This window comes from Sminthopsis crassicaudata, chromosome 2 (assembly GCF_048593235.1).
Source record: "Sminthopsis crassicaudata isolate SCR6 chromosome 2, ASM4859323v1, whole genome shotgun sequence".
In the NCBI taxonomy this organism is placed as follows: domain Eukaryota; kingdom Metazoa; phylum Chordata; class Mammalia; order Dasyuromorphia; family Dasyuridae; genus Sminthopsis; species Sminthopsis crassicaudata.
In genome coordinates this window covers 558,119,757-558,145,048 of record NC_133618.1, presented here as the reverse complement: position 1 = coordinate 558,145,048, position 25,292 = coordinate 558,119,757, and the positions used below count along the sequence as shown (strand labels likewise).

Sequence of the window (25,292 nt, the reverse complement as noted above, 5' to 3'; positions counted from 1 at the left end):
TGAATTCATTTCATTCTGGGAATCTTTTTTTGGGAGATCATTTGTAAAATGTTTAATTTATTTTTCTTAGACTGAGGTAGTAAGCTAATAATCATATTAATGTGCCTGCCATCTAGGGGAGAGGGTGGAGGGAAGGAGGGGAAAAACTTGGAACAGAAGGGAGTACAACGGATAATGTTGTAAAAAAAATTACCTATGAATATGTACTGTCAAAGAAAATGTTATAATTATAAAAATTAATAAAAAATTTTTTTAAAATGTATTGAAGATGTCCTTTAATAAAGTAATAATTAAAGTAAAAAAAATCATATTAATGGATAAATTCCTCTAATTCTTATATAGTTAATCTAAGCATTTTATTTTTGTAAGTAGTCATCTTTTTTCTTTTAGGTGGTAAATGTTGTTGACACATATTTGGGTAAAAGTTTCCAATAACTTATTTTTTTATTTTATTTTAATGCTAGTGGTTTAGTTTTACTTTTTTAAAAAATTCAGATTGTTTAGTGACAATTTTATATTGATTTGTGAAATGAAACTTATTTTTCTTTATTATTTATTTCCCTTTCTTTTTAGCTTTCAATTTTATTCACATTTTCTATAATGTCCAAAATTTCTAATTTGATTCTTAAATGAGGATTGTTCACTTGTTAATTTTCTAGGTTTTTTAGTTGTATGCATAATTTGTTAATCTTTTCCCTCTGTTAATTGTTGATGAACATATTTAGCTATATAAGTTTTTTATTTAACATGATTTTAGTATATCATGTAACAGCTATTCGTATGTTAACTTTATATTGTAATCACCTTTAATGAAGTTGTTATTTCTATTGTATATTTTAAACACAGTAATTATTTAATATTAATTTCTTTAATTAGTCGATGATTTTAACCTTTTCTTCAGGGACCCTTTATTGAATAAGATTGTATTACAGTCACTAAAAGATGTGTTGATTTTCCTTCCCTTTGGGCAATTTTTGAGTGTTATATGCTCTAATACATAGTCATTTTATAAAGAAATTGTATGTACCTGAGAAATAAGTATTTTTCTTTCTATTCCAATTAACTAATGGACAGAAGTTTATCCCATCTCCTCCCTGATACTCTACCATTTAAGAAGATTACCCAATGCATAAACATCATCATTTTCCACATGGCTGTTCTCATGAATTTTATGATCTCCAGAAATTCATCAGCCTGAAACACAAAATTAGTTTTGTGACTCACATCTTCTCAGATCATTTCCCACAATATTGTAAATCTTCCATCAATTGCCTCCTTCTCTCTCTTCTCTGCTTTAGTTTATTTTTCCAGCCACTTTATATATGTCTTCTCCAATCAAATTTTAAATTTCTTTAGAACTCCATTTTTTTATATGTCCAACATATAAGGTGCTTAGTAAATGTTTATGCCTCAGACTCTGACTTTTCTAATATTCTATTTAGTTGCTTAATTTTTTTCTTGTTCAATTTTTGGTTTGATTTGTCTAATTCTGAAATGAGTAATTGAGATTTCTCACAATAATAGTTTGAGTATTTTTTCTAATTTAGTTTAAATATTAAATAATATGTTATTTAGCACAATGTGTATCAAAATATGCTAATACTTTAATATCTGTAGTATTTTTTGACATAATATTTATCTCTATTAATCAAGTCTGCTTTTGATGTTTTCTTGAATGACATCATAATTGCTATATGTAGTCCTTTTTTGAGTTCAGCTGAAGCATAGTAGATGATGGTCCAACATTCTCATTTTAAACTACTTAAATCTTTACTTTTAAATATGTTTTATGTAAATAATGTAATTCATTGTTGCATTCTACTATCCTCTTCCATTTTATAGATGACTTCATAATGTTCATTTAAGAAAAAATAATTTGAACCTGATTTTACTCATTTAAAAAAATGCAGTCTTGCCCCTGATTGTTAGCTATCTATTCTAATTTCTATTTGCTACTTGAAAGATTATTTACATTCAAAATAAAAACAAAAACAAAAGTTTGTCTCTCCTGTGGTCTGAACTTCCTGTCAAGATTATTTTGCTTAAAGTTTCAGATAGAATTGGTGTCTAAATCTGAGATGCCACACGGGTTAGAGTTACACAATTGCTGATAACTGCTGTTCTTGTTTCTATGTTAGTGCCCAAACTTAAGTTCAGGTATGCTTTCTTACTCTGATATGCAGTCCTTGGTTAGTAGCCTATGTGCCAGGTCCCTCCTCAGACCATAAGAGATCCATAACTTATGGGGACAGAGTACTAGAAAGTTACCAACTGATTTACTTTTTATTGCTGGGTGGAAAATATATTTATCTCTGATACGTGAACAAATGTTTCTTTTCCTTAGCAGTAGGCCCCTGTTGAAAAGCTCTGTTTGGTAACTTGCTGGTTAGACTGTCATCAATTCCTACAGATCTACCTTTTTGTGCTAACCCAATCTTGAAAAAATATTTATTGCACCACTTGAATTTCCTAATCATGACTAAAATCAAACTAAATTTTTTGTTCCTGTAATGGGGAGAGTTGAGTAACACTGCTGAGAAATATTTAAGGTTCTCTCCTATATAATATATTATTTTAAAAGGAAAGTTTATACTACTCAAGAAATGACTAAGACATACTTATAATCAAGGCACCATTGGATTTTTAAGCATATTGATGGTCATCATTTTCTCTCTATTGACTTTTCACTTTCCTGCCAACTATATTTCTTTAGAGACTGTAATACTCCATGCTTCACAATCATATCAAATCACCAGAACAATGTGGGTGTTAAAGAGGTGGGACTTTCATAAACTGAAATGTCTGGGGTCATTAAAGCTCTGAGAAATTGCTCAAAAGTTATCTAGCCCACTCTCTTTCTCCTATTTGATTCTAAACCCAGCTCATTAATCAACTAATTGTGTATGTCCAAGGTACATAGAGTAATAGAAAAATTCCATGAGCTTCAACTTCATAGCATCATCTTTATTTGTTTATTTATATTTTTCCTGGAGGGATACTTAACTTCAATTTTTTGAGTAATTATGATTAGTTTGCAAAGTCCTAGATCCTAATGATACAATATTATGTACAGGTAAAAATATCATGTATTTATGATTCAAAATAGAAATTGAACTTGGCAATGGAAAGATTCAAGTCAAATTAAATCAACAAGCAATTTTTAAGCCCACACTATGGGCTTACACTGTGTAGGGAACACAAATGCAATCAAAAAGGAAATTGGGGTCTGTGCTCAAGGAAGTCTCATTCTAATAGCACACACACTTATGTATATATGTATACAAACACACACATATGTATAGCTACATATATTTGTATATGCATATATACATATATAAATATGTGATATACATCTACACATATATTCTTTTTTTATTATATATTTTTTATAATATTATCCCTTGTATTCATTTTTCCAAATTATCCCCCTCCTCCTTCCACTCCCTCCCCCTGATGACAGGCAATGCCATACATTTTACATTACACATATATTCTTACACACATATCTATGTATGTGTGTGTGTGTGTGTGTGTGTGTCTGTGTGTGTGTGTGTGTGTCTGTGTCTGTGTGTGTGTGGTGGAAGGGAGAGGGATAGTCATATGCATACTGTCAAAATATGGAGAGTTTGAGGCAGAGATGGGAGAAAATTGAAGGGCTTGCCTTCATCCCTCTTCAAAATATAGGCTTTGGAAGGAACTCACTAATGGGAGAAAAAAGCTATAGAGAGGGAAGAATATCACAGGGTAAGAAGCCATGTTTCAGTGTGAGAAAGTCATAAATACTGAGGGGACTTCCACACTGAGATGGCAGCCAAGGAAGCATGACAGGTTATGGAGAAAAATTTGAGAAGAGGAAAATCAAGGAAAGTTTAATGGTGGAAATAATACTTGATCTGGTAGGAAAGATCATATTGCTACTACAAAGAGCACTGATACAAACGCTTTTGCACATGTAGGTTTTTTTTTCCTTTATGATTCTGTTGAGATACAGACCCAGTAGTGGCACTGCTAGGTCAAAGGGTATGCATAGTTTAACAGCCCTTTGTGCATAGTTCCAAATTGCTCTCCAGAATGGTTAGATTATTTCACAATTCCACTAACAATGCATTAGTGTCCTACAACAGGGAGCTTTTAATCAAAGGACTGACATGTTCAAACATGTGCCTCAAATTATTTTGGCAGTAGTATAGAGAGTGATGGCAGCAATAGATAGAGTGGATTGGAAAAAGGACAGATTGGAAATAGAGGTGTTAATTATTAGGCAGTTCAGGTATGAAGAAATGAGGCTCTGAAATAGAGTGATGAATGTACAAGTAGAACAAATAGATCTGAGGTGAGATATGAGATAAAATCATGAATACTGGTTCTTTGATGTTGGGGGTGAAGGAAAGTGAAAATTCAAAAATGGAATTTTTCAAATCAAAACTGAGATAATAGCAAATCTTTAGGCAGAAGAAGAAAGTTCAGATGAGAAAAAGATTTAGGGAAAGAATAATAATTTCAGTTTTGGAAATATTAAGTTTGTTGAACTAGTCAATAATTCAAATGGAGATATTCATCAGTCATCTGGAATTTATGGAATAGAGTTCAGGAGAGAAACTAGAACTGTATTTACATAGCTTTAGTAATTGAAATAATAAAAGCAAATGAGATTGACAACAAAAGAGAACAAAAAAAGTGCCCAGATATGAACTTTGTAGGGTACTTAATGCTTACAGAATGAGAGCTAGAAGCTGATTCAGCAAAGGAGACTGAAGGATAATCAAGCTAGAAAAGATCTAGGAGATAGCTCTCAGGCATGCCAAGCAAAGAAAGGATGGCAAATCATGATATCAACAGCTAAAGATCCAAGTATAAGACCTGAGAATGACTCTGATTTAGAAAGTAAGAGGTCATTGGCAATCTTTATGAGAACATTTTCAGTTCAGTGATAGGTTCAGAATGCAGATTACAGATACTGAGCAAGTGAATACACAAGCAGAACAAGAAGAGATGGGAAGATTGGCAGTTTCAGTTAAGACAAACAATACAATTAGAAGAAGCACTGGGAGAGAGAGAATGGCAGAATGATTAGATATGGTAAAAATCAAAGCTCAAGATCATGGGGGCAAAAGTTTTGAATGAATAGAGGAGTAGAGGAGATGGGAGTAGAGACATGTGATGAAACAGAAAGACACAGTACTTGAGGGAACATCAAACTATGGAAATACAAAAATCTTCTACAAAGAAATGGATGGTATCCTAAACTGTATTTTCAGGGTCTAATCCCAAGGAATCTTTCAGATAATGTGCTTTGGCAGCAATCTCTTTATTAGGGATGACAGGAACAGCAAATGTCAGCGAAGTGTTTCCTAATGTACCAGATGAGATTAATTTTGTGGCCCTTTTTAGGAGATTTTGTATTTGTGTGCCACTGTTTTCTAACAAGCCACTCAATGCTATGTTCCAAGGAGGAATTCTAATTTTTTCCATCTCTATGCTAGGGCATTTGCAGCCTTCTCTCCATTTCTCCTATAAATATCACTAGCAGCAATTGAGTTACCTGCTGGCTGAATTATCCTTTTTATAAGGCTCTTCCTACCTTTTTGAGTAAAGGTTTCCCTTATTAATTTTACCAGCCAGCATTCACTTAGCATTTGCTTTGAGGAATAATTGACAGGCAAGGTGACACCCGCTTGAAAGAGAGCCATAAATCAGAAATAATTTCCAAAATTGGCTGAGGGGCTGAAGTGTTGAATAGGCAAATACAGGTAAAAATCTCTTTATTAGGGATGACAGGAACAGCAAATGTCAGCGAAGTGTTTCCTAATGTACCAGATGAGATTAATTTTGTGGCCCTTTTTAGGAGATTTTGTATTTGTGTGCCACTGTTTTCTAACAAGCCACTCAATGCTATGTTCCATAGGTAAGAAGATGATATTGTTTCAGTTTTAATTGAATGATCAATCTGCTCCACAGGGAAAAAAATGTTAAGTCTCTTTCCCTAATCTTTCCTTATCTCAATGCTACAAAAATACTTTGACTTATTAATATAATCTCTTTAGCATTTTGAGTAGTAGATGGGCAATAAGTGAGGGTCTTGAAAATTTGATGAAAATAATAAGTTTTTTTAAATCCAAATAATTTTTAAAAGTACTAATATAATACCTTCTTTAGCTTTTAAGAGAAAGTCAGTTTTCCTTAGAAAGTTGAACTCAAAATTTTTACTGTTCTGTACCAAAATGGATGATTTCTGTTCATTTAAGAAGAGAGAAAAAAAAATAAATTAAATGCATTATATTGGGAGAAATGGTAAAAAGGAAAACAAAAGCAGGACCACTGCAAACAACATGAGGTTTGATGTCAAAGGGTTAAAATTTATCCACTGTTACTTACTAGTATGACTTAGATGAGGCAAACAATTTAACCTTACCTTCCTCATCTATAAAGTAAGAAGATTTGATGAGGTGACCTGTAAGATAACATCCAAATCTAAATACATAATCACCAATCCAAATGGAAATATATAATCCTATTGCAAAATATGTTTTCATACACAGATAATTGTCCCTCAAAAAGAGGTTTGTTTATTTCATGCCCCCTCCACCAAAAAAAACCCCACTCTTCTATTTAAGGACATTCTATAAGTTATAGCTGGTAGTAGCAAGATGAAAGAACAGATAATAGGATGAAAATTATATGCCAGGAAAAATTACATACCAATAAACTCTGAAAAGTTCAGGCTCTAACACAGCATACATTTCATCCTGGAAGTTGTTCTTTCTAACAATTCCTTAAAGGGAATGGGACTTGAGAATTTTCTATGGTATAGTGCACAAAGAAGGTTTATTTTCAGAGAATCAAGGAAGGGGACATCTGCTAGCTGTCTCTGGAGACACATACTCCTTTGAGCTTTAGCAGATTCTTTTAAAGGTATTCCTGAGGGTGAGGCTCAAAACCTATGTACAAATATTCAATCTAAGGCATAACAAAGGAAAAATGATTCTTTACATGCAACCACCAAAATGGTAGCCACACAGATTTTTTTTTTGCCATCCTTGACTCTAACTCACCCCTTTGATGTTCTCCTTTCTTCCTCCTCCCCACCTTCCTATATAAACATCAATATATAATTGAGGAAATGTTTTAACAACACTCTTATACCAAGCAAATATTGCTTGGATGCTGAGCAATAGTAAAAATGCAGAGGGAAAAACTTTGAAAGCTTACAAGAGAGTGAGAAATTGTCTTTCTCTTCTAGGTATAAGAGAAAATTCAATCTTTAGGAGCTAGAAGGGAATGATTGATTTAATTATATTGATTAGTTCCAATACAAATTTGTGAATGGGCTGTCCAGGGAGGACTAACACCTTTTGTGTAAAGGCTTGCCAAGCCCTTTTCATAATTATTTATCTCTCTTTAGTATCCATCTTTCACTTAACTTTCACTTGTGGGCCCAAAAATCTACAGAATAAGCAATGGATACACTCTGGTAAAATCATCTCAGTTAAACAAGGTAGAGAGTAACTGATTGACCGAAAATCCATTGATGACTTTGAGGAATATCTATCCCAAGCAAGTGAAGACTTCCCTTGGCAGAATGGGTAGATGAGAACAATTCGTTCCAGTGACCACAAAGACAACTAAAGCAGGCATTGTGGAGCATTTAGAGCTTGATCAGACATCAAAAACATTAAAGTCATCCACTGCATCTCAGGCCATCACCAGTCATCCTTCCTTTTGTTTTGCCACTGACTCTGGAAGAGAGAATAGGGCTGATGACTTTGTAGAATGATCTGTGCTTCACTTAAATCCAATTCACAAGCAGGTCAAGATATCATGCACTGATATCATGAGTCCTCTGATAATAGACAAACAAAATCTTACATCTCCCCAGTAATTTCTATGTTGTAAGTTTTAGAGAATGTAAGGTCCTTGAGGGCAAATACTATTTAAAAAACTTTCTTTGTATCGCTACATCTGAGAAATGGTGAATACTTATTTATTGACTTGATTAGAAAGATTTCCTAATCAGATAATATCTAGAGTGGCTAGATATATTGAATGTTCCATTTTCAGTGTTTGTTCTTTATAATCATTCTTAAAAGTTGATCTTTCTACTACAGGACTAAGGATATAAGCAGAGGTAGTGATGGTTCGATTGAAATGCTTCATTATTGTATTCTCCATGAAAAAAATAGTATCCAATCTCTATGTCTACTAATCTGATAGTTTCACCCAGATCAAATTTTTGAAAAAGTCTGATGCTCATAATGAATGACCTCCACCATACTCAATCCAAACAAACTCAAACACAACACACACATACATTCTGAGAGTATGAACACTATTTGCTTTTTCATGTAGGAATTTCTTTTCTTTAGCAATTAAAACAATACACTATTTTCTTATTTAGTATATATTGTGAATATTGGAAACAGAAAGGAAGTAATTTTAGATATGAATCTACATCTACCTGTGATTGAGTTAGATCAATTTACTTATAGTGAGGATGATAAAGGTAAATATAAGTCAGAGCTATAACTATTATTTTTGTGCAGAGGATAAGTTCCCCCCCCCAATTGTGTCTCTAACAACAATCTTTAATGTTCATTTTCTTTTGAAGATTGTTGAGAGATGCTAGAATTTGAGATGGGGGTGACCATTGTACAAAAGAGTGAGAAGTGGAACTCAATCTAGTCCATGATCTCCTAGCTTCCTATTTTAACTAATATTTTCCTTATGGAATATTAAACCATATTTTTCCATGGGAAGAGAGTGTGTTTCATTACTGGCAAAGAATGAAAGATAGGGATATTGCCAAATAATTTCCCTATTTTAGAGAATTTTTCCAGAGGGAGATTTAAAGAGTCAAAGTTAATGAGTTTTAACTCTCTAATAATGTGGTTAATTTTGATAGAAAGCAAAGGAATAGTCTGGTGTTGGGATAGAAGTGTTAGGAAGAATCATTCATACAAGAGAGAGGGAAAGTGAGATTTGAAGAAGCAACTTGTATTTCTGATTCCTAGATTACCTGGTTGTAGGGCAAGACTATGGGACCCAAATCTGTATCTAGCCTAAGAGTAGGAAAGAAGCCAAGTCCTAAGGGTCTCTACCCTCCCACTCATTTGTGAGCTGGTGTCAATAGTGATAACATAAGGAATATATCAGAGAATATCTCATTGTAGCCCATGAAAAGCCAACATTTTTAGAAAAACCTATCCCTCCTCTATTGGGTTGGAGAGAGAGTATGTGCAAGGTAGAGTAAAACAGAGAAGGGATCCAGTTATTGAGATATATATTGCTAACAGAAATGCCTCAGTCTTCTCCTGGAAAGCCTCTGCCTTACCCATTCCCAAGGCATTCTCCAAAATCTGACATTTTAAAAGTACCTTAAATTTTTCCGAAGAATGGAGGGAGGGTACTTGGTTAAGGTGCGTTTCAGAGCCAAGGTATGACTGAAAAGACAAAGGGATCCTAATGTCTACTTAGCCTCTTGGCCTGATTCCTGAGACCATGGATAACCAGTTTGGAAGAGATAGTCCTATAAGTTCCAAATCTCTGGAGGGAGGTGAAGTTTCAACAGCTTTATTATATAAGTGCTAGATTTCCAGTAAGAGAATTAGGTTTCTTTCTGAGATCTGATATTAATTTTTGATCTCTGGTTTCTTTTCTTCAAGATGAAGAAATTGGACAAAGTGGTTAGTGAGGATTCTTCTGACTCCAATAATTTGCAATTCTATTAGATTTCAGGTCCATTTGATTCCAGCTCAGTTTAGTCCAAATCTCAATAAGCATTGAATGAACATTCCTCTCTAACCTTGGAAAGTCACTCCCCCTCTCTTGAGATTCAGTTTCCAGTTCTGTATAATTAAGGATCTATTGTTCATTTAGGTTTGGATAGTCTAACATAATTCTATGAGGGATTTATTGGAAATTGACTTTAAGTCCTTTTTTAAATATCTTAACCTTAACCTTTAACCTTATCTCTTTCTTGTAGTGGTAATCACTCTTCCCTTATCATATTTTCCATGTAATTAAGCTTTTTGGATATGAAATGTAAATAAACAATTTATTTTAGCTTATAGTTCCCCAGAATAATTAGTTGAGATAAGGCAAAAAAGGCCCATTGAGGAAAAGGGGAGGGTCATGGTATATTAGAATGTTTGTTTTTTCCATTGAGTAATGATAATTTCTACTTCTCCAAATGATAATGCTTTTCATATTGCTTGCTTCAGTCCCAGTTTACATGTATAAATCAAGTATAAACATTCCTGGCTACAATTCTGAATAAATAACTAAACAAACAATTAATCCTTTAATCCAAACTTTAAAATGGAGGAACTATTTAAATTAACATCAATTCCTTTTTTCCATTAGACTCTATCACTAACACATTTGAAGGTTGAAATAACTTCAAGAATCAGTACTTTGTTTCATGAAAAAAGTACTTGGACTGAATTTATATGGTCAAAACATACCCTGGGTTCTTCTTAATGAGAAATTTCAGTTCTTTGAAGATTATTGCAGTTATTTTGAGTTCATTTGGTGGTTCTAAATACCATTTTCCACTAGAATTTCTCTTAAATAAAATACAAATAATAGTTTATGTCATTTGAACAATAACAATTCAATTTATGTAGCATTTTAAAATTTACAAAATATTGATGAGGTGTTTGAATATACCTGTAAATTAGGTAAAGCAGAGATATTATTGCTGTTTTACAAATTTAAAAAATGACTATCAGAAATGTTCTGTGACTTCCTGTGATATAATATGACTAGAAGAAGAGTTTGGATCAAACCTGATGCCAAGTCTTCATTTTTTTTTTTCACTATGTCATTTTGACTATCCAATAATAACCATAAGAAATAGACATGTGAATATACTATAATATTCAGTTCTGTTAAAAAAAATTTGTCCAGGCAACTTTGAACCTTATAGTAAGTAAATTGTAAGTATAAATGGATTTCATTAGATCATGTTTTGTAGTTATAAATATTTCCCTAATTTCTAATTCTAAAAATCACATAGTACTTTAATTTTCTTCATGTACATTCTTAGTATTCTCATTTATAAGTAAGAATATGGAATTTCTTCTTTGTTAATACTTAACTACTCCTAGATAGAGTATAACTTCTTATTCCACTTTCCCTATAATACAAATTGTTATTTAGTGTTTTGAACTCAAACACCCATCATAAGCATCTATTCCCTATCATTTACCCTTCCCTAATTCTTACAGTCCACTTTATGTCTCAAGTCTAATCAATAACAACTCTATGCAACCACATCCCAACAGTAAAGATGTTGAAATTTCCTTAATAGCTCTTTTAAAAGGAGTTTTTAATTAATCCCATGCCTTTCTCTATGATTATCAACTTTATAGTGTGATGTCTGCACAGGAAGCTCCAAGACCCTTTGTCTTATGTCTGCAGACTGTTGGGTTACAAAAACAATTTTTCATTTTTGTCACTGTTTCCCATTACTCCACTGATTAATCCTAAAGTGTCTTTCCTTCTCTTAGTTCTTCTGATGTTCTGTGCATTCCAATTAATGGATTTGTTTTTCTTTCTACCTAAGAAATTGCATAGCCCCTTCCTATGTCCACTCTCGTTGCTATTCTTTTTTGGCCTGCATAAGATATATCTGATTCTTAGAATAAGGCTCTTTTCTCCATATGGACCAACCAGCAATGAACAAAGGTATATGTTCTCCATTTCAGGAAGTAGTCACATAAATACTTGCTATGGACAACAATAGAAGTGAGAATCTTTCAGTTAAAACTTATCACAACAACTATGGGGGGAATAGAAAACCTATGCTTTATTAATAAATATTTCAAAAATAATACCATGTTTTTATACCAAAAATGGCATGATCAACTCTGCATATCCAGGCAAAGGATATTATAGCACATTTCCTCCTATCAACTTCAAATTTTAGATAGCAGGCCTAGATAGTTGCATTTTTGTATATAAGGTCTTAAAGTTAATCATTCATCAAGTCCAACTTTTCATAATATTGTTTTTCTTAGAACCCACAAATTTTCATCCTGTTTATCTCCTCAAATATAATCTCCTTATTTGGAAGATTCTAAAGAAATATACATATACATTTTTTCAGACTATCATGAGTCTACATGTTTATAGAGAAGACTAGGTTTTTATTTAATATAGATACTATTTTCATTGTCCTTTCAAATAATTTTCATCATGATAGAATGCATTGGAGGTGTCTCTCTCTTTTTCCTTCTCTTTCTCTCTTTCTGTCTCCATCTGTCTCTGAGTAGATATTTAGATAATATATATTATCTATCTATCTATCTATCTATCTATCTATCTATAGATAAATATATATTTACATATATACATATTCATTTTTCCTTCATTTTAAAGTTTTGAGTTCCAAATTCTTTCCGTTCCTCTAACCATTCCCCTACACATTGAAAAGGCAAATAATACAATCCCCATCAAACATGTAAAGTTATGCAAAATATATTTTATTTAGTCAAGTTGCAAAAACAACAGAAACAAGAAATATAAAAAGAAAGAAAATATGATTCAATCTGTACTCAATATTCATCAGTTCTCTTTCTAGAGGTGGATATCATTTTTTATTATGAGTTCTGTATCATTGTCATGTATCATTGTATTGATATCAGTATCTCTTTCAGTTATATTTCAGAATTATCATTACAATGTTGATGTTACTGTGTACAGTGTTCTCCTGGGTCAGCTCATTTCACTTTGTATTCATTTATAAAAGTCTTCTTCGCTTTTTCTGAAATTATCCTGCTCATGATTTTTTATAGTACAATAGTATTCCATCACAACCATATACCATAACTTAATTTAGTCATTCTCCAATTGATGGGCATCCTCTTCATTTTTAATTATTTGACACCACAAAAAGAACTTCTATAAATATTTTAGATACACATTATTTTCCTTTGATCTCTTTTAGCTACAGATCTAATACAGGTATTTTTGAGTCAGAGGGTATCCACAGTTTTATAGGCATAATTCCAACTTATTCTCCAGAATGGCTGGACTAGTTCACAATACTATCAACAATTCATTAATGTATTTATTTTTTCCATAGTCCCTTTAGCACTTGACATTTACTTTTTCTGTCATGTAGATAATCTGATATAGGTATCTAAGATTTATTTCAATTTGCATTTCTCTAGTTATTAGTGCTTTAGAGCATTTTTCATATGCTTATAGATAACTGATTTGTTCTTTTGAAAACTGACTGTTCAGAACCTTTGATCATTTATCAATTGGCTATGGTTTCCATATATTTGAGAAACTTTGCTTTCCTTCTTTTTGCTGCATTGTTTTTGTGAAAATATTTTATTTTATATAACTAAAATTATCCATTTTACTTCTCTATTTCCTTTTGGTAATAAACATTTCCCTTATCCATAATTCTGATGGATCAGTTTTTCCATGTTCCCCTGATTTGTTTATGATATCACCATTTAAGTCTAAATCATGTGCCTATTTATGTTTAGGTTTTGCCAGATTGCTTTCTAGTTTTCCCAATAGTTTTGGTTGAATAGTAAGTTCTTGTCCAAAAATGTTGGATCTTTGGGTTTATCAAACACATGATTAATATAGTTTACTATCTCAGCATATTGTGTTCCTATTCTATTTTTATTCTCTATTTCTTAACTAATATAAGTATTACTGCTTTATAATATAGTTTGAAATATAATGCTAGACTGCCTTCCTTTACAAGTTTTTCATTCATCTCTTTGATATTTTGACCTTTTGTTCTGCTGAAAATATTTGTAAAGAGGATTATAGACATAAAGAGTTTGGTCAAATTATGTGTTAACCATATGCTAAACACAAGATTATCAGATTCTGTACTCTTGTTTCTCTGTACAAATTATTTCCCCTAAAACAATGAAACTCATAAATTTTACAAAGTAAATAAACTGGTGGAAAAATTATATAGTCTAATTGCTCTGGACCTTTTGAAGAGTTGTTTCAGGTCTATGAAATATGGGAAGTGCCGCCTCATTTGGTATGTGAGGTAAAAGGCAGTCATCATTCTCCAGTCATTTATTTGCCCTTCTTTTCCCCATAGGGTCTCAACTATAATCTGGAAGGAGACCATAACATCCAAGAAAAAGAGCAACAGGAAGCAATTGAACATATGGATAAAGAAGAGAATGAAATATTCAAACTGAATGAGCAAATCAATGAGGAAACTTTGAAAGTAGAGCAGGAATATAGCAAATTCTCCTAACCCTTTTTCCAGAAATGACCAGAATGCATCACCAAAATAGCAAATTTCTGGGAGACATTTGTTAAGCACTTGGTAGTGTCTGCACTGCTTTGTATTAAGTGGGGAGGAAGATGAGGTATTTCCTGCATTAATTGGCCAGAGTTAAAATGATAGTTTGAAGATATTAATTCACATTATAGACTAGATTTTTATTTTAATGAGAACATTTTCATCAAAAAAAGTTATCTCCAAAGAATTTTCTCTTAAAAAGTGTCTGGATATATGCACATAAATAAGCATGTATACACACACATATACACATATATGTTTATGTAAGTTGTGTATATTATATTTTATATATATATATATATGTATCTTTTGATAGAATATGCTATTTGCAGTTTTAAGCTTTTCACTTTTGCCTCAAACACATAATATTCTAAGGTTTTTTTCTCATATTAATTGCATGATTTTCTGTGGTTTTCTTAGTGATAATTATTTAATTTGATTTCCTTGTTTTCTTACTATGTAGTTGTTTTTTTTTTTCCTTTGTCTTGAAAAAATTGGTTTTGGGGGGTCACATTTCTTGGTGAGCTTTATATATAGGGTTATTTTCAAGTAGTTACCTGTGAGCTCTATTTTTCATCTTATTATCAGGTTACAAAATTTTGGACAATTTTTTTTAATTCTTTAAGTATGCCATCCAGATTACTTGTTTTATAATGCCTCAGATGGATACCAAAAAGTCCTAAATTATATCTTCTCATTCTGTTTTTCAGGTAAGTTGTATTGGACAGTAGATAACTTAAATCTTTTTTCTTAATATTTCAGTAATGATTTATTGTAGTATTATTTGTGATATCAAATGCTACATGGTGTATTCACACACACACACACACACACACACATATATATATATATATATACATACAGCAAATGAAGAATTTTTGAATGCTGTGGATAAGTTCACTTACCTTGGTATTCTACTTTCCAGGGATGTACAAATTGATAATGAGGTTGACACAAACTTTGGCAGAGCTAGCTCAGTGTTTGGGAAGTTCTAAAGGAAAATGTTGGGGAAGAGAGGTATTAGACTAAGTATCAGAATAGAAGTCTTTGGAGCCATTGTTCCAACCTCACTGTTGTATGCCTGTAATAGCTGGACAGTAAACCAGCACCATGCCAGGAATTGCTTCTATTTAAATTGTCTTAGGAGGATTCTGAAGATCACCTGGCAGGATAAGATACCAGACTCTGAGGTCCTTTCTTGAATTAAACTACCAAATATTCAAATTCTATTTCAAAGCATGTAACTCCATTGGTCTGGTCACATTGTTCAAATGCCAAATGTATCTTGCCAAAAAGATTATTTTATGGACAACTTATAAAAACAAGTGCTCACTAGGTGTCAGAAAAAGTCATACAAGGACACTCTCAAAGTTTCTCTTAAAATTTGGAATTGATTATATGACATAGGAGACACTGGCACAGAACTTCCCAGCATGGCATGCCACCGTCAGAAAAAGTATTGTGCTCTATGAGCAAAGCAGAATTGGATGATCTTGGAAAAAAATGTGAGATGTGCAAAGTTAGAGAACCCACCTCAAAAGCTCTTAGGGACTATTTATACCCAACCTGTGGTAGAGTTTCCTGAGCTTTTGTTGTTCTGATCAGCCATAGTTGTACACAACTAATTTGACTCTAACAAAGTGATGTCATTTTTGTCTTCTTCAAGAATGAAGGACAACACAAAGGATATGAACAGACAATTCTCAGATGAAGAAATTGAAACTTTCTAGCCATATGAAAAGATGCTCCAAGTCATTATTAATCAGAGAAATGCAAATTAAGACAACTCTAAGAGACTACCACACACCTTTCAGATTGGCTAGAATGACAGGGAATGTTGGAGGGGATGTGGGAAAACAGGGAAACTGATACATTGTTGGTGGAATTGTGAATAGATCCAGCCCTTCTGGAGAGCAATTTGGAACTATGCTCAAAAAGTTATCAAACTGTGCTTACCCTTTGACCCAGCAGTGTTACTACTGGGATTATATCCCAAAGAGATCTTTTTTTATCATTTTTAAAAAATTAATTTTATAATTATAACATTTTTGACAGTACATATGCATAGGTAATTTTTTACAACATTATCCCTTGTACTCCCTTCTATTCTGAATTTTCCCCTCCTTCCCTCCACCCCCTCCTCTAGATAGCAGGCATTCCCATACATAGTAAATATGTTATAGTATATCCTAGATACACTATATATGTGCAGAATCGAATTTTGTTGTTGTTGTTGTTGTTGTTGCAAAGAAAGAATTGGATTCAGAAGGAAAAAGTAATCTGGGCAGAAAAACAAAAAATGCAAACAGTTTACACTCATTTCCTAGTGTTCCTTCTCTGGGTGTAGATGATTTTGTCCATCATTGATCGATTAGAATTGGATTAGATCTTCTCTATGTTGAAGATATCCACTTCCATCAGAATACATCCTTATACAGTATTGTTGCTGAAGTGTATAATGATCTACTAGTTCTGCTCATTTCACTCAGCATCAATTGATGTAAGTCTCTCCAAGCCTCTCTGTATTCATCCTGTTGGTCATTTCTTAGAGAACAATAATATTCCATAACATTCATATACCATAATTTACCCAACCATTCTCCAATTGATGGACATCCATTCATTTTCCAGTTTCTAGCCACTACAAAAAGAGCTGCCACAAACATTTTGGCACATACAGGTCCCTTTCCCTTCTTTAGTATTTCCTTGGGATATAAGTCCAGTAGTAGCACTGCTGGATCAAAGGGTATGCACATTTTGATAACTTTTCCCCAAAGAGATCTAAAAGAAGGGAAAGGGACCTATATGTGCAAGAATATTTGTGGCAGCCCTCTTTGTGGTGGCCAGAAACTGGAAGCTAAGTGGATGCCCATCAATTGGAGAATGGCTGAATAAATTGTGGTATATGAATATTATGGAATATTATTGTTCTGTAAGAAATGACTAACAGGATGATTTCAGAGAGGCCTGGAGAGACTTACATGAACTGATGCTGAGTGAGATGAGCAGGACCAGGAGATCATTATATACTTCAACAACAATACTGTATGAGGATCAATTCTGATGGATGTGGCCATCTTCAACAATGAGATGAACCAAATCAATTCCAATAGAGCAGTAATGAACTGAATCAGGTACACCCAGCGGAAAAAAAACTTTGGGAGATGACTATGAATCACTACATAGAATTCCCAATCCCTCTATTTTTGTCTGCCTGAATTTTTGATTTCCTTCACAGGCTAATTGTATACTATTTCAAAATCCAATTCTTTTTGTACAGCAAAACAACTGTTTGGACATGTATACACATATTGTATTTAATTTATACTTTAACATATTTAACATGTATTGGTCAACCTGCCATCTGGGGGGGGGAGAAGGGGAAAATTTGGAACAAAAAGTTTGGCAATTGTCAATGGTGTAAAATTACCCATGCATATATCTGGTAAATAAAAACTATAATTAATAATAAGAAAAAAAAGAATGAAGGACAACAGACAACTAACAGAGTGGAAGAACTGAGGAATCTAAGCACCTGAACAGTTATCTTGAAGTAGGAATAATTTTCTCTGAGTTTTCCCTTTTCCAGAAGCATCAATCAACCTGCAGAATGGAGGATATACTATCCTTTGAAATTAGGGTTTAATTTGGAACATATAGTGTTATCTTTTGTGTGTATATGTGTGTGTGAGAGAGCAAGAGACAGACAGACAGAGAAAGAGACAGAAACAGAACAGAAAAACTCTATTTGGATAGGAATAACATCATTGTGTGGTTTTTTTTTTTTTTTTTTTTTTTTTTTTTTACTGATCTTTTATTTCACATGGCAGCTTTTCAATTATTCTTGGTATTTTGTTGTTTTGTTTTTTAGTATCAGGGCTTGGCTGATTCCATTTCCATTACCAACTTTGATAAAAGTTACTTCATTTTTTAATGAAACAAACAAGCAAACAAATGAAAACATCCCTAGAAAGTAATGGGATTATAGAGTCATGGATATAGATCTGACAAGAACTTTAAAGGCTATTAAGTCCACTCCCTTCATGGTATTAGTGAAGAAACTAAGATCCTAGAGTCACAAATCTAGTAAATATCTAAGATGGGTCTGAACTCAAGTATTCCTAATTCCAAGTCCAATACTTTATCAATGGTATAATGCTATTAGTAGAAAAAAATCCCAAATTATGTAAATACTGGATAACATAAAGGTATTTTTCACACTGTATTCACATCTTTCACATTTACAACCTATGTGAAGGCATTTAAAAATCCATCTATGTATTAAGCTACTAAAAATAACTTCATTTTGCAAATGCAGAAAATAAGGCCATAAGAGATGTAGACAGAACAAGAAAGTATAGATACTAGCTTAGCCTGCCAAGAGATAACATTGTTATTTCTAGGTTTTACAGATTAGAAAATGAGAATTGGAAAAAGAATGGAAGATCATTCATTATAATTTAATTTTATACATAAGTAAATGGATCTCAAGAGTTGTTAAAGTTCTTATTTAGTATCATACATGTAGTAAGCATCAGAACCAGTACTGAAATACAGAGCTTGAGACTTTAAAGACTCTCTCACTCTGCCATGAAGCTTCCCACAATTGTCTCTCTCTCTCCACTCTTCCCTACCATATTCCATGGATCTTTCAATACAAAGTTATTCTATGATTCTCCCTTCATAGTTTACATAGCAAATGTTTTCCTTTTAGTAAGATTCATAGACAATATCTAAGTAGATTCTGGCTCTGAGGAATTTTTAAATTCTTTTAAGTCATCAGAAAGTATGTGAATAACCTGACAATAAAAATCCTGACTGTCAAACTGTCTGCCACGGCTCAAATTTCTCTCAAAATAGGGAAAACATCTCTCTAAAAGGTCAGTTATCCCTTTTTGTGCAATCCCTTTTAGTTTTCTCCTTTATTCGTTTCTCCACATTCCATCATTGTTTTCCTTGAAATTCTGTTTCTTTAAAATTCATTATTTACACTCATTTTATATAATTTTGATATGCATACTCTACATGTGTATACATATATACATGTGTTTGTTAGTGCTATATATGTCAATGTATGTATATATATACATATATATATATATAGAGGCATATACACATGTGTGTGTTTTATCTATATCATTTTATCCTGGAGTCAATCAATTTATCTATCTATCCAATATCTATTGATGCAAACTTAAAGATTTCTAGTTATATGTTTAGATTTTTATTCTATAGATTTAAAAATATTAATTTCTTTAGATAGATAAATACATTAGAATAAAATAAGATTGTAAATACACTTATATTTATACATTTCACACATACCCACATATTTATATCTATAAATTTAAACCTATGGCTTTGCATCTATAGATAGATATTGTGCTGGATTTTATCCTGGAATGTTTCTCTGTCTCTATTTATCTCTGTTTCTGTCTCTGGATAACTCTCTCATCAGAGATCATGATCCTGGATAGTGTAGCTGACTCTGAGATTTTAGTCTATGCTTGTCCCCAACTTGGTTAGTAATCCAAGGTGAAGAGTAGCTAGACTGCCATCTTAGTAGCTTCTGGGCTCTGCCCATTAACATAGATCTGGATTGGGATCCTTAGCTTTGAATAGCCCTTTCTTCATCTATTAGCTCAGCACTATTATGGGAATAACAAGCTGGAGACATTCCACTCCATTATTTTCCTCATTTCTGGATCAAGTGGTCTATCCCAGGCCCTTACCTTTACCCAGATCCCAGACTAAATCTCAGTAAGTATACATACATGCAGACACAAGTCCATTTGTGAGTTGTATACACACACACACATTGTCTGTACATATATAGACATACACACACACACACAAATATATATATATAAATATATAGTGTATAATGACCTATTTTAAAGAATATTTTTCAATATATATTCTCTGTGTGTGTGTGTGTGTGTATATATATATATATATATATATATATCACAGTATATATCAGTGTATAGATATGTCTAAATATATAATGATATAGATATCTATATATTCATATATAAATACACACATATTTGTATATATTTTATGGTTGACTCTTTGTGATCCAATTTGGGATTTTCTTGGCAAAGATACTGGAGTGGTTTGCCATTTCTTTCTTCAGGTCATTTTCAGATAAGGAAACTGAGGCACATAGGGCTCCTTGACTTGTGTAGTAGGATCACATAGCTAGTAAGCATCTCAAGATTAGTCTTATTAACTCTAGGCTTGGTATTCTATGCATTGAGCCACCTAGCTGCCCATGTTTGTGTGTGTATGATTGTGTATAATCAGATAGAATTCATATGCTACTTTTTTCATATTAAAAATTACTTACTATAATAATGATGTATATGTGTATCTATTCACATATAATTTATTTATATCCTTTGTTTTGTTTTGTTATCAAATGGATTCACTCTCTTTACTCATTTAATAACATTGCTAGTGTTTTCTCCCCAAATCCTCTATCTGTTGAACTTACTACTATCTCTTTCTTGTTCATTGATTAATTTGTTCTTCATTTGTCACCCATAGTATCTTTCTAATTATGTTTCAAAATGAAGATTTAATCTAAAACCCAGACTTTAGAAAAAGTGAAAAATATCTTTAAAAAATATATCATAATTACAAGTTATTTCTGCTAACAAGTTTATAGAAGACAAGTAATATTAGTTCAGAAAAGCCAGGGAAGATCCTGCTGTTAGTGGCCAGAGTTCATGAGGTGTCCAGAGCAAGTTTTATCAGGTCACTAAGTCAAACATACTATAGGGCAATTTCTCTTTCTCAGCATTAACCCTCAACTTGGAGTTACTGCTAGAAAGGCCTCCCCCTTCACAAACACTCCAGGATAAGATGATAAGAAGATTACAAGTAAAGCCTCTCTTTAGCAATTCCACATCTCCTGTCAGACACAGCAAGTTAAATTACAGTGCAGGCCACAAATGCATTGATCATCCACTCAGCTCCTACAACCCAGGGGTGAAAAGATCCACGCCAAGGATAAGTGAAGTAATCTCAGGAAAGTTTATTTTAGCAAGGAGGGGTTAACCAAGTTCAATTAGATGAAGCCCTGGGAAAGCCCACCCCCCACCCCAGTCCCATTCAGTAGTACACGTCATATTCATCAGTCACCATACCTATTGAGTGGCCTATGGCTAAAGAATCTTGTACAGGAGAGTAGTGGGGATCACATAAGGATAGCAGAGTCCCCAAACCCTTGTAATTCCCGGTTATAAATAAAAGTAAGAAAATAGGCACTCTGGCTGGTTAAATTCAGTCGTTAGCCTGAAAACATCCATAAGACATTATAACTTCAGATTCTTCATGCTGATTCATGCCTAGGATAATAGTTCCTTTCAATTTGAAAATGCGTCTCACTTTCATAGGTGACAATTGCATTCACTTAGCCTATAAAACATACTGTGTTTTATGATGAAGAAATAAACCTCCTAAATGGTTTTGATTGTGTATGTTTAATGTGGACAAGCTAGGCCATACTCATGCAGAAAAGAAATACTAAAACATAAAAAAGAAGATAAATCATTAGAAACACTTATGAATTCTGTTCATGATTCTTCTTTATTAAAAAGACCCATTGTAAATTGGAAAGTTCCGAAGGCTTTGTGGTGAGGGAGAATGAATTATAATGACATCACAGGGTCATGAACTAGGCCCACTGGCTACTTTCCAGAATTAAATTGACTAGGAGAGATCAGATGAGCCCATTCGTAGCACAAGACATCTGGGTGGCAGCCAGGGAATCCAGGTTCAAGCCCCCTATTTAGGACACACTTCCCCTTCCTCTTCATCATCAAATACAATCTGAATTTCCCAGGCAAGAAATCTAGGCTAACAATGCATTTCAATTCATATTCTAAAAAACACCTAAAAAGTTCTTTGTACTCTTTGCTCAGTGAAGGACCTCATGAAAAATATTAACATGTCAACATCTGGCTGACATCTATAGTACATTTTCATCATGTTGCTGATGGGAAGCATTTTACCTTCAAATAAGCATAATTTGCCAGTCTTTTCCATCTCCTTTTTTATCTCTCTCCCAGCGTAATAAATGGTGTCTGAGGCCCAAGAGAAACTCATTTCTGTTAACAGATCATTTGTAAACCTTTAAGGGCAGCTGGGGAGAAAGGGGCATTTTTTTCTTCTGTCTTAACTTTTCTGGTTGTCTTTGTAAATGCAAAATGACACCTCATTCAAAGCTTTCTGGTGTCATCTTAATCTCTTTTATTTTACACTTTATACCTTTTTGATATTGCTTTAGACTGCATAGAGGCTTTTTACCTAATACTGTAATACCTATTATCTAAGGCATTTAGGCACATATGCACTTGCCAGCTAGGAATAATGCAGATCAATTGGATGTCAGCAGCCCAATAAAGTTGAACAGTATATTTTCCTAGGAAAAAAAAAGTCTACCCATCTGACCTTAACACCAGCACCATTTCAATATTAATATATTTTATGCATGCATGTGATAACGTTTTACCTTCCTTATGGTCCTGCAGGGAAGTTTCTTTTCTCCCTACTGAGGATTATTACCTATTCAGAGGTGGTTATGATTATAGATACTTACTAAGACAAGAATAATTGACCATAAAAAACCTTTTATATTCCCACAATTATTTTTGCATTGACTAAAAGTGTCAAGAAAATCTGATTTTATTAGCAATTCCCTAATTTTGCCTTCATTTAATTTTTATCTAGCTTTTCCCCCCCAATATGTTTTCAGTCGGAGATAGTTGGCAATGGTACAAAAGAACAATTTGTTACAGAATCTTTACAGAATAGGAGTTCTATAATCCAAGCATAACATCAAATATCAAATAAAATAAAAATGTATGAGATCAGCAAAAGAGACATGCTCCAAGGTAAGGAAACGATCTAAGGCCTAGAAAAAAAAGTTTAAATCAAAATTCGACTGCTCAGCTATGAAGTAAGGCTGTGGAACAAAGGGTCAAATACAGTATTGACCCTTCGTTCCCTTCCACCCACCAATAGGTCACAACCTTTCAGCATTAAGCCTATTTCCAGTAAGGCTGAGGGAGCCAAGTCTTGCTTATTAAGGGGCAATTAGGGCAAGACACTTGAAAGTGAAGTTGGAAGAAACCAAAGAGGCATTTTACTGCTTTGAGGATGCTGCAAAAAACAAAAAGGGAAAAGGATTTATAGTCCCCTGACCTGAAGGATTAAAGGACATCCCATTAACTGTATATGCCTAGTCAAATGGGCAATTTACCATATATATTCTAGTAGTATAGTCCTTTAGCAAGAAAGAGGAAACTTTCAGCACCAAATTTGAAAAGAATTAAGAGGAAAAAAAAATTAGAATTATATATGAGTGGAATGACCCACCACAGGAAGCACTAGTTATTCCATAGTGGAGGTCTTCAAACAAAGGATGATTGAGCATTTGTTTGGTGTGTGGCACTGGACATTTATTTTCAGATTTAATTTGGACTAACTGGCCACTGAAATCTTTCTCAATTCTGAAATTCTCATCTAAAAATCTGAGGCATTCTTGGCTTTCTGAGTTATCTATGTATGAAACTACTACCCCTTCTATGCTTCAAGTACAATGAGGATAATGCTGAAGATGATGATACCTACCATTTAAAAATTGCAAAGAAATTTACCCATATTATTTTATTTGATTCTCATAATAAGTTTGCAAGATAGACAATATTATTATTATCCCCTTTTTACAGATCAAGAAACTGAGGATGGACAAGCTTTGATCTGCCTAGTGCCACAGAGCTAATAAGCATCTGAAACAGAATTTAATTCAGATTTTTTTTAAATTTCAAGTACAGTGCTGTTTATTCACTGTGTTATCTGATTGCCTAGAAGGAAACTTCCTAGAGAGGCTGAAACTGCTTAATTTTTTTTCCTCATTGAGGAGCAAACACCTTGTATATAGAATCACAGAATCATGAATTTAGAATGGAAAGGCACCTTAAAGGTGATATAGTGAAACCTATCATTTTATATTTGAAGAAGATGGCTACAGGACTTATTTAAAGTCACAAAGGCAGGAGGTATCATCCTTTCCTGTTATACCATACTGTCTCATATCAGATGAGTAATAAATATTTTATTAGTAAATTGCAGTAGCACTAATTTAATCATTAAAGAATACCAAACTAAATGATTCAGTTGTTGAAACAAATTAGATAATTTCTAAGTCTTCATATGAATTTCACATAAACAAAACTGACTATTGGAAGAATATGTGTTATTAAGTACTGTCTTATTAGCCTATTACATCTGGAGACATTCAAAAAAATCACATTTACTGAGCAGTCCTGTATTAGACAAGGTGATATTAAGTCTATGTGTCTCGAGCCACCTTTTTGCAAACACAGGACCCACTCTTTTTAAAGGTTAACATTTCCCCACCCCAGTATCCTCAGGGGGGCTCTATATACATTTGCTCTAGTCCTGGTTCCTCTGTGAGGAACTGCTTTCTTGGAAATGATATGCCTTAGTATCAAGCTCTATTCCTTTTGCTGCACATGCCCTCCCACTTACGCCCTCTTTGATTTTACAGAGATTTTGATTTGCTTCTCATCTGTTAAGGCCTTTTGCCTGAGGTTCTACCTGAAGACCTGACTGGATCATTTTATGATTGTAGCCCTGATTGCTTTTTGTTTATTATTAGAAGAATAGAGTTGGGTCTCTCTTTCCCTTATTCTAGAAGTTCTTTCAAACCTGTGAGTCCATACTCAGCTCTAAAGTCCACCTCAATTGTATGTTCTTTAGAAATTTCTTTATTTGTTGTCTGTGATAATCATCTGGAATGGGACATTGTACCTCATTAATACCCACATCACTTACTGCTCCCAACCTCCAGCTTTATGAGTTCCCGGAGACTCATCTCTGGCCTTCTAAAACTAATTCCCTACTGTAAGGCAGTGAGATGGGGCAAAGGAGTCAGGCCTGCAGTCAGGAAGATTCCTCTTCATGAGTT

At 33.3% G+C, this 25,292-nt stretch overlaps 1 long non-coding RNA gene across 1 annotated transcript in view; it reads left to right on the top strand.

The window, feature by feature from the left end:
• Window positions 1-14,147, top strand: part of LOC141553714 (uncharacterized) — a 472,891-nt gene extending 458,744 nt beyond the window's left edge. The window contains exon 3 of the long non-coding RNA XR_012485600.1: window positions 14,081-14,147. This is a non-coding gene — a long non-coding RNA (uncharacterized LOC141553714). The remainder of the gene's footprint in view (window positions 1-14,080) is intronic.
• The last annotated feature ends 11,145 nt before the right edge of the window (window positions 14,148-25,292 follow it).